This window comes from Arachis ipaensis, chromosome B08 (genome assembly GCF_000816755.2).
Source record: "Arachis ipaensis cultivar K30076 chromosome B08, Araip1.1, whole genome shotgun sequence".
Taxonomy (NCBI): Eukaryota; Viridiplantae; Streptophyta; class Magnoliopsida; order Fabales; family Fabaceae; genus Arachis; species Arachis ipaensis.
Window position 1 is genome coordinate 83,681,832 of NC_029792.2, and position 10,443 is coordinate 83,692,274.

Consider the following 10,443-nt stretch of genomic DNA (forward strand, 5'->3'; position numbering starts at 1 on the left):
TTTATGAAATCTTTTCCTTATATTTCTTCCTTGAAACAAGCTTTTGATTTTCTTTTTAGCTGCTCCTTTTGGGTGTTTTGCCCTATGAGTTGATAATAAAGCTACGACTCTAAATGCTTTGTTTTCAAGTATTACCACTTGATACATAAGCACGACAAGAATTTAATTAGAGGACTTCATTAAGCTCATTTGTTTCTTTTCTTTACTCTCTAATCATTGATGCTCAGAGCCTTGAGCTTTGAGGGAGTGCTTTTGCACTTGAGCCTAGCCTTGACTCTAAGTGTTTTATTTTCAAGCTTTTTGCCTGATACATAAACACCACAAGTACTTAACAATTGAATTGTCATTGGTACTCAAAGCCTTCAGCTTTCTCATTCTTTCCCTTTTTCTTTTCTTGCTTTAATTGCAATTGCTTCTTCGAAGTTTTTATGATTTCAAAAATTTCATAAAATGTCCTAGATGAAAACTTTAATTAAATAAAATCTAATGTAATTGAGCAACAATTAATCATTCTAGCCTTCCAATACTTGTATGCATATGCTAAGTTCTTCTTTAATGCCTTGTTTGTTTATGATCATGATACTTTATTGCTTTTGAACTCACAAAATTCAAGATAGTAGTCACAATGAAACAGCAAGATGTTACAAATCAAAATTCAGGCTATGCTTATTCTTACCACACATGTATACAGAGAAGAAAATAGCAGACAATTATGCTTTTTAAAGTGCTAGAAGTAAGTAAGAGGAGAAAGGAGTGTTAGCACCTTGTGGTTCATCTTCCTTGTTGTTGTCCTTTTCCTCATATTTTTTCTTTTTCCATACCAAACTCAGAATGCTTGCTCATCCTCAAGCAACAATTAGAACAAGGATGATGGGGCTAAGATGTATCATGAGTGTCTTACAATGAAATGTTAGTAGTACATGTGTTTAAGCAAGCAAAATGAATAATAACAATGAAGGCAAAGGGAAATAGAGACATTGTGACTGTAAACATAAGAGGGTGTGCATGATACATTGCTTAAAAATATAAGTGGCACACCAAACTTAGTGTGACACTTTCACTTAGAATTGATGTAAGTATCTAGTATGGATTGGAAACAAATTTTTGTTGCATAGCAACACTAAACTTAGAATGCAATCACATGTCCATTTTATTTGAACTAAGACTAAATGAAACTGTTATATGTTAAATACAATCACCAAGCCAAGAATCTGTCATGAATAAGGATTTCTTGGTGAGGTATTAACAGAAACAGTTAAAGAGCAAAATAAATGAAAGTATTAAAAACAAATGGCTAAAGCAAGTAGAATAAAAAAGTGTCAAACTAAAAGAAAAATAACACTACAAAGACATTATGATTATGTTGACAAGTGGTGTTGCTGGACTTATTTGCACAGAAAATTAAGTGGCACACCAAACTTAGAAACTTAGTGTGACACTTCCATTTAGAATTGATGCAATCATCTAGATGGATTTGAAAAAAAATTATTGCAGGGCAACACCAAACTTAGAATGTAATCATATGCCAATTTATTGAAAATAAACAAAGTAGACAGAGAAAGTAAACAAAGCAAAGAAATGAAATGTTACCTGCGATTGGGTTGCCTCCCAAAAAGCGCTCTTTTAGTGTCATTAACTTGACATGTTGTTCTTCACTTTCTTCCTTTTCTTCCAGTTTGTTAAGAGGAATGACCTCAAGGGTGGAGAAGATTCAGCTATTGTCCCCTGTTTTGGTCTTTCCTCAGCAAGCTTCCTTTTGTTAATGGCTGAATTGAACTTGCTTGCTGGATCAGGGGTAGGATTGTTTGTAGTTGACCTTTTCTTGAATGTTGTCCTTGGTATCTTGGTCACAATCCTCTTCTCGGTACTCTTGTTAGTTGCCTTCACTTCTTTGATTCCAAGACATGGTTGTTGTGTAATCTTCATCCAGAGCCTTTTGAATTACTGGCTCAATGAGCCCTTCATCTATGTAATCCTCAACTTCAATTGAGCGTGAATCTCCTTGATTGGCTTCCTCCCCTTCTTTTGCTTGATCTGCCATTAAGTCTTTTGGGAGTGAAATTTCATGTTTCTCTGTCACCTCAATTAGCTTCTATGGATATGCAGTTTCAGGTTCAAATACCTCCACCACCTCATTCTTCATTGAAAGTTTGCTTGACATAGGTACCTTTTGTTCTTGTTTTTCCACTTCCTCTCCCACAGATTGATTTTTACTGTTTGATGGTTCTAAGTGTTTCCTTATGTTCTCCAGGTGCTCATTCGTCCTCTGACGGATGATTTCTTCCCTTTTCCAGGCTTTCATTGCCTCCTCCTCATTTTTTTTGAACATGGACTCAAGCTCTGAAAGCCTTGAGTGGTTCATGGAAGTTTGTGTGGGTGGTGAGTTTTGAAAGGGGCTTTCGGTTGAAGTATGGTCAAGTGATGATATCTTTGGATGAATATCATATGGAGCACTAGAATTCCCTTCCCAGCCACCATTAGAATCATGACTTGCATCATTTTGTGGTGGAGGGAAATATCCCATATGATTTTCTTTCTCATCTTGTGGTTCTGAAGCATAGCTCCATGAATTGGAGTGCCCAGAATTTGAAGTTTCTTGGTGATATTCCCAACCACCATTAGAGATTGGTGATGGTGGGTGATATCCCATAAAATTTTGTTTGACCATAAGATGAGTTGAACTCCATTTGTATTTTGTAAACATCAATGAAATTTGAAATTCATGTCATAGAGAAAGAATTTCTTAGTGAGGCAATAACTCAAACACCTTGGTTTCAACTTAGAACAGAGAACAAAAATAAAGAAAATGCTTGATCTAGACTTCTCACCCACTTAATCATTGTTGATCTAATCAATCCCCGGCAACGGCGCCAAAAACTTGATGGATATTTTTGTGGAAAAACGAATTTCTCCAAAACACCCAAAAGTTTGACCCCAAACTTTTGCCCCAAGGTTGATATCAGCAAAAGAGGGTGGCTGATGTGAAAAGTTGGAGTAAAAGTTTGCCTCAAACTTTTACTCAAACTTTTACTCAAGCTTTTAAGATTCACAACCCGGTTCACATTGGTTCTCTCTCCAACTCCAAGAGCAATCAACCAAGGCCTCTATCAACCCAATTCCATCAAGAGCAAGGGCCCAGTTGACACCACTCAAAGGCACAAGAGATAGTTAGAATAGAAATTTCATTTTAATTGTAATTTGTTTTGAATTTCATTTTCATTTTGTAAAAATGCCTATAAATAGGCATCTGTTTCATTTTATTTAGGAGGCGAGTTCCACTAAGGAGCATTAGGAATATAGAACTCTCTCTCTTTAGTTTTTCTTTTTGTTTTAAATCTTGGGTTGAGAATTGAAGAAATTCTGTTTCAATCTCACCTTGAGAATTCTCTCTGTTTTCTTCTACAAAATTTCAGTGAATTAAGGATTTGAATCAACACTCTGTTTATTGCTTTCATCTTCATTTCTTTTGCAAATTGTTCTTTATTGGATCAAGGAAGGAATTGAGATCTAGACTTGGTCTCTAGTCTCATCCAACCCCTGAGATCTTCAATTTCCTTTAGTTATTGCAATTGTGCTGCATTTCACTTTTTGTTTGGTTCTTCAATTTAATTTACATTAAGCTTGCTGCAAATCTCATTTACATTTCCTGCACAATTTTAAATTCCTCTGCAATTCCTCTAAATTCTGATTCACTGAAATTTTGCTTCTCTATTTACATTGCTCTCAGTTTACTTTCCAGCAATTTAAATTTCCAGTTGCGTGATCTATTGTTCTCTTTAATTTCCAGCACCTACTCTCCTTTAATTTCATACAATTTACATTTCTTGCAATTTAAGATTCTTGCAATTTACATTTCTTGCCCTTTAAGTTACTTGCAATTTTACTTTCTGCACTTTATAATTCCTGTAAGTTTACATTCTGTTGGCTTCAATTGTCACTCAAACCACTCAATGTTAGCTTGACTAAACTAATCACCCACTAAAGTTGCTTGATCCATCAATCCCTGTGGGATCGACCTCACTCCCATGAGTTTTATTACTTGATGCGACCCGGTGCACTTGCCGGTGAGTTTTGTGTCGGATCGTTTTCCGCACATCAAGTTTTTGGCGCCGTTGCCGGGGATTGATACTCCAACAACCACACAACCACCAAAACTTGGACTCAAGGAAGTGAAGGCAATTAACAAAATCACCGAGAAGAGGATTGTGACCAAGCTACAAAGGATAACATTCAAGAGAAGGTCAACTGCAAACAATCCTTCCCCTGAACTAGCAAGTAAGCTCAATCAAGCTGTATAAAAAAGGAGGCTTGCTGAGGAGGGACTAAGAAAGGGGACAACAGCTGAAACTTTCCTCCCCTTGAGGTCATTCCTCTTAACCAACTGGAAGAAGAGGAAGAAAGTGAAGAACAACATGTCAAGCTAGTGACAATAAAGAAGCGCTTGTTGGGAGGCAACCCAACCTGAGGTAATTTTCTCTTCATAGCTAATTTAATAAAAGAGTTGAGTAGATTTCTCTGTATTGCAAAGAGCTAAGTTTGGTGTTGCACACCAAAATAGTTAAGGGGTGAATGTTAGATGCTAAGTTTGGTGTTCTACCAAAAATTTCATTAAGAACACATTGCACCCTCAGCATGATCAGTATCGGCTCCAAACCATCAGAGAAACTGCTTAACAATTGTAATGTTTCTAGTTTTTGGTTGTTTTCTGGTTCATAGTTTGTTTCTTAGTTCATAGTTTATTTCCTAAATAAAAGTACTTGATGTTTCATGCATGTATTTATTTTGCTACATATAGAAGTAGGCAAGGAACTAAGTTTGGTGTTCCCACACCAACTTAGGTTCACAGAATCACAAGCATATATGCATGCTAACTGCCTCTCAAGATTAAGCCTCAGCCAAGAAAAGAACAAGAAAAGCTAAGGAACCAAGCTAATAACAAGTCTCATTTTTTTTTTTGTAATTCAAGTAAGGATCCAAAGGAATGTTGATGTCTCAGCCCCAGAATAAAAATCCCTAAGATACCATGCATAAAAACTCCATTTACCAGTATTCAATGTCTTCCAATAAAAAGCTTATACACTTCTCTGCTTCTAGTAATTTTTCTTATGTTTTACTGCTTGCTTGGGGACAAACAAGATTTAAGTTTGGTGTTGTGATGACAAGTCATCTTAGCCTAGTTTCACTAGCCTTTTCTTTTGTTTTCAATTGAATTATGCACTTTCTTGAGCCATAAGCAAGCCAATTGGGTAGATTTTCATACTTCCTTTGATTTAATCAACCATGTATGAATTAATGCAATTTCATGAGGTTTTATGCTATAATTGTCACATATTATGAAAGAATGAATATCTCATGGTTTTAAGCATAGCTTTGATGTGTTTGGTTGATTAATGATAGGTGAAGAAAGCTTGGAGAAAGATTGAAGCAAGGAGGAATGGCTAGGAGGAAGAGAGGACAAAAAGTTTGAGCAAAAGTTTGCCTCAAACTTTAGCTCAAACTTTTGGAATAAGTGAAAATGAACCAGGGAGCGAAAAGCTGGACCAAAAGTTTGCCTCAAACTTTTGTGCAAACTTTTGTGCAAAAAGCTGGACCAAAAGTTTGCCTCAAACTTTTGTGCAAATTTTTGGGCAAAAAGCTGGAGGAAAAGTTTGTCTCAAACTTTTTGGCAAACTTTTGGCATCACAAGTCAACACCCTGGAGAGCAAAAGTTTGCGCCAACGTTAGCCTCTAACTTTTTGGCTAACGTTGGCGCCATGAGTGTGCAAGGGGAGGCCAACGTTGGAGCAAAAGTTTGATCCCAAACTTTTGCCCCAACGTTGGTATCAGCAAAAGAGGGTGGCTGATGTGAAAAGTTTGAGTAAAAGTTTGCCTCAAACTTTTACTCAAACTTTTACTCAAGCTTTCATGATTCCAAACCCGGTTCAATTCGGTTCTTCTCCAAACTCCAAGAGCAATCAACCAAGGCCTCTATCAACCCAATTCCATCAAGAGCAAAGGCCCAATTGAAGGCTTGAAGACCATTTGAAGAAAGTGTATAAATAGCATAGGATTTAAGTTTTTTCTGCCATTTAATTTCTTGTTCTTTAAGATTCAGCACTTTAAATTTCGGTTCTCTTTAATTTCATGCGAATTTCCCATTCCCTTTACTTTCCATGCAATTTACATTCTGCAAATCACAAATCACTCAACCAAATCTTGATTCGCTTGACTAAATCAACCACTAAACTAAAAATGCTCAATCCTTCAATCCCTGTGGGATCGACCTCACTCCCGTGAGTTATTATTACTTGATGCGACCCGGTGCACTTGCCGGTGAGTTTTGTGTCGGATCGTTTTCTGCACATCAAGTTTTTGGCGCCGTTGCCGGGGATTGATTAGATTGACAATGATTAAGTGAGGTGGTGATCTAGATCAAGCACTTTTTCTTTATTTTTTCTCTAATTTTTACTAACCCACTAACTGTTTGAATTTTTGCTTAAGCTAACTAAAACTTCATTCTAGCAGTAGATTAAAGTGTCACTGGTTTGAGTGTTTCTTATGTTCTGCTTGTATGTCAGGTACAAGAAGAACCACACCCACCAATCATGAATCAAAACAAACAGCTATACCAGCAAACTCAGCAACAATTGGAGTAAATAGCTAGACAGATTCATTTTCTACATTCTGCCACAGTGAATGCACAATTTCCACCATGGAAGCCACATTCTTATCTAAGAATGAGGGAATCTCAGCATCAGGAACAAAGGGACTTCAACTATAACAACCCCAACTTCCCAAACCTGCAAAAACACCACCATACCAACAACAATCACTACATACCACCACACTACCCACTCCTCCAACCCCAGATACCTCACAACCAACAAATTTTACAACACTTTCATAGGATCACCAATGTGGAGATCTTAATAGAGAGAATGTTGGAGCACCAAGAGGAGATAACACAGAACCAGGAAACCTCACTTAGAAGAATTGAGAGGCAAATGCAGCAACTGGCTAAGAACCTCACAGAAATGGGTGAGAAGAGGGCTGAAGGAAAAGAATCAATCATCCAGGATGAGCATCACACAGCAAAACCTCACTTAGGAAGAAACCAGAGGCAACAGAAGTCTCAACTTCCATGAGCACAGAATGAAGGACTGTCAAGCTAGTGACAATAAAAGAGCGCTTGTTGGGAGGTAACCCAACCGGAGGTAACTATCTTTTCATATCTATATCAATAAAAAGGTTTATTAGTTTTATCTATATTGCAAGAAGCTAAGTTTGGTGTTGCACACCAAAACAACATAAGGAAGAATGAAGGATTCTAAGTTTGGTGTTCCACCAAAATCCCATTAAAAAACACATTCTCACTTTCTGCATAATGCTAGCTTCAAGCATTTAGATAAACTGGTCAACTATGCTGCCGTTTCCTAAGTTTCCAGTTTTGTCAATTTTGAAAAAGAAAAAGAGTTTTACACATGGTTAATCTGATGCACAAGGACCATTGGCAAGTTACTAAGTTTGGTGTTCCCTTTTGATTAAAAACTTGATGTGCGGAAAACGATCCGACACAAAACTCACCGGCAAGTGCACCGGGTCGCATCAAGTAATAAAACTCACGGGAGTGAGGTCGATCCCACAGGGATTGATGGATCAAGCAACTTTAGTGGGTGATTAGTTTAGTCAAGCTAACATTGAGTGATTTGAGTGACAATTGAAGCCAACAGAATGTAAACTTGCAGGAATTATAAAGTGCAGAAAGTAAAATTGCAAGTAACTTAAAGGGCAAGAAATGTAAATTGCAAGAATCATAAATTGCAAGAAATGTAAATTGCATGAAATTAAAGGGGAGTAGGTGCTGGAAATTAAAGAGAACAATAGATCACACAACTGGAAATTTAAATTGCTGGAAAGTAAACTGAGAGCAATGTAAATAGAGAAGCAAAATTTTAGTGAATCAGAATTTAGAGCAATTGCAGAGGAATTTAAAATTTTGCAGGAAATGTAAATGAGATTTGCAGCAAGCTTAATGTAAATTAAATTGAAGAACCAAACAGAAAGTGAAATGCAGCACAATTGCAATAACTAAAGTAAATTGAAGATCTCAGGGGTTGGATGAGACTAGAGACCAAGTCTAGATCTCAATTACTTCCTTGATCCAATAAAGAACAATTTGCAAAAGAAATGAAGATGAAAGCAATAAACAGAGTGTTGATTCAAATCCTTAATTCACTGAAATTTTGTAGAAGAAAATAGAGAGAATTCTCAAGGTGAGATTGAAACAGAATTTCTTCAATTCTCAACCCAAGATTTAAAACAAAAAGAAAAACTAAAGAGAGAGAGTTCTATATTCCTAATGCTCCTTAGTGGAGCTCGCCTCTCCAAATAAAATGAAACAGATACATATTTATAGGCATTTTTACAAAAATGAAATTCAAAACAAATTACAATTAAAATGAAATTTCTATTCTAACTATCTCTTGTGCCTTTGAGTGGTATCAATTTGGCCCTTGCCCTTGATGGAATTGGGTTGATAGAGGCCTTGGTTGATTGCTCTTGGAGTTGGAGAGAGAACCAATGTGAACCGGGTTGTGAATCTTAAAAGCTTGAGTAAAAGTTTGAGTAAAAGTTTGAGGCAAACTTTTACTCAAACTTTTTACACCAGCTGCCCCATTCTTGCTGCTACCAACGTTTGAGCTAAAGTTTGGGGTCAAACTTTTGCTCAAACGTTGGCCCCCTTATGCACACTCATGGCGCTACTTCGTCCTCTTGTCAACGTTGTCAATTTTATGCCCACTATAGACTATTATATATGGTTCGAAAGCTCTGAATGTCATCTTTCTAACCCAATTGGAATCACCTCAATTGGACATCTACAACTCAAGTTATGCTTCTTTGAAGAGGACAGGGTCACCGACTTTGGTGCCCAACGTTTGAGGTAAAGTTTGCCTCAAACGTGGTCGAAAACGCCGGTTTTGGAGGCTCAAACATATTGTCCACCCCATACTATTATATATTATTGGAAAGCCCTGGATGTCTACTTTCCAATGCCGTTGGGAGCACATCATTTGGAGCTCTACAGCTCGAGTTATACTCCGTCGAAGGTGCAGAGGTCAGTTGGCCTCACTGCAGGTTGCCACCATGTTCGTTTATGCTCATTGCGGGGCAGTTTTCTCCCTCAATTTTAGTGTCCACCATGCAGTGCCATATATGCTTGGAAAGCTCTCGATTCAGGATGTCTTGGTGATGTATTAACAAAAACAGTTAATGGAGGAAAGCATTAAAAACAAATAAATAAATGAAACAAAGAGAAAACAAAAATTATCCAACTAAGAAGAAAAATAACACTGTAAAAGGCAATATGATTATGCAGACAAGTGATGTTGCTGGATTGATTTGTATAGAAAAATAGGTGGCACACAAAACTTAGAATCTTGGTGTGTCACTTTCATGTAAAATTGATGCAATCATCCATGAAGATGGAAAACAGTTTGTTGCAGGGCAACACCAAACTTAGAATGTAACCATATGCCAATTTATTGAAATTTAAACAAAGCAAGGAAAAGAAATGTACCTATTGTCTACCTGTTCTTTACTTTCTTCCTCTTCTTCCAATTTGTTAAGAGAAATGACTTCAAAGGAGGAGAAGATTAAGCTATTACCCCCTGTCTTGGTCTCTCCTCAGCAAGCTTTCTTTTGTACATGGCTTGATTGAGTTTGCTTGCTATTGGTCCAGGGGTTGGATTGCTTGTGGTTGACCTCCTCTTGAATGTTGTCCTTGGTAGTTTGGTCACAATCCTCTTCTTGGTGCTTTTGTTAATTGCCTTCACTTCTTTGAATCCAAGTCTTGGTGGTTGTGTGATTGTTGGAGTCTTCTTTTCATCAAGAGTCTCTTGTATTGGTGGTTCCATGAACTCCTCCTTTATGTACTTCTCTGCCTCACTTGAAGTTGGAATGACTTCTTCACTTTCTTGCTCCTCCAATTCCTCTTTTACACCCAACATTTGTTTTAATAGCTCTATCATGGGAGAGGTTCGTTTTGTGAGAGTTGTGATTCTTCATGTTCTTTTGTCATCTCAAGTGTAGTTTCATTTTTAACCACCTCATTCTTCATTAAAAATCCACTTGACTCAGTAGCCTCTTCCTCTTGTTTTTCCCCCTTCTTCATTGCACTTTCACTTGACATAAGAACCTTTTGTTCTTGTTTTTCCACTTCCTCTCCCACAGATTGATTTTTACTGTTTGATGGTTCTAAGTGTTTCCTTATGTTCTCCAGGTGCTCATTCGTCCTCTGACGGATGATTTCTTCCCTTTTCCAGGCTTTCATTGCCTCCTCCTCATTTTTTTTGAACATGGACTCAAGCTCTGAAAGCCTTGAGAGGTTCATGGAAGTTTGTGTGGGTGGTGAGTTTTGAAAGGGGCTTTCGGTTGAAGTATGGTCAAGTGATGATATCTTTGGAT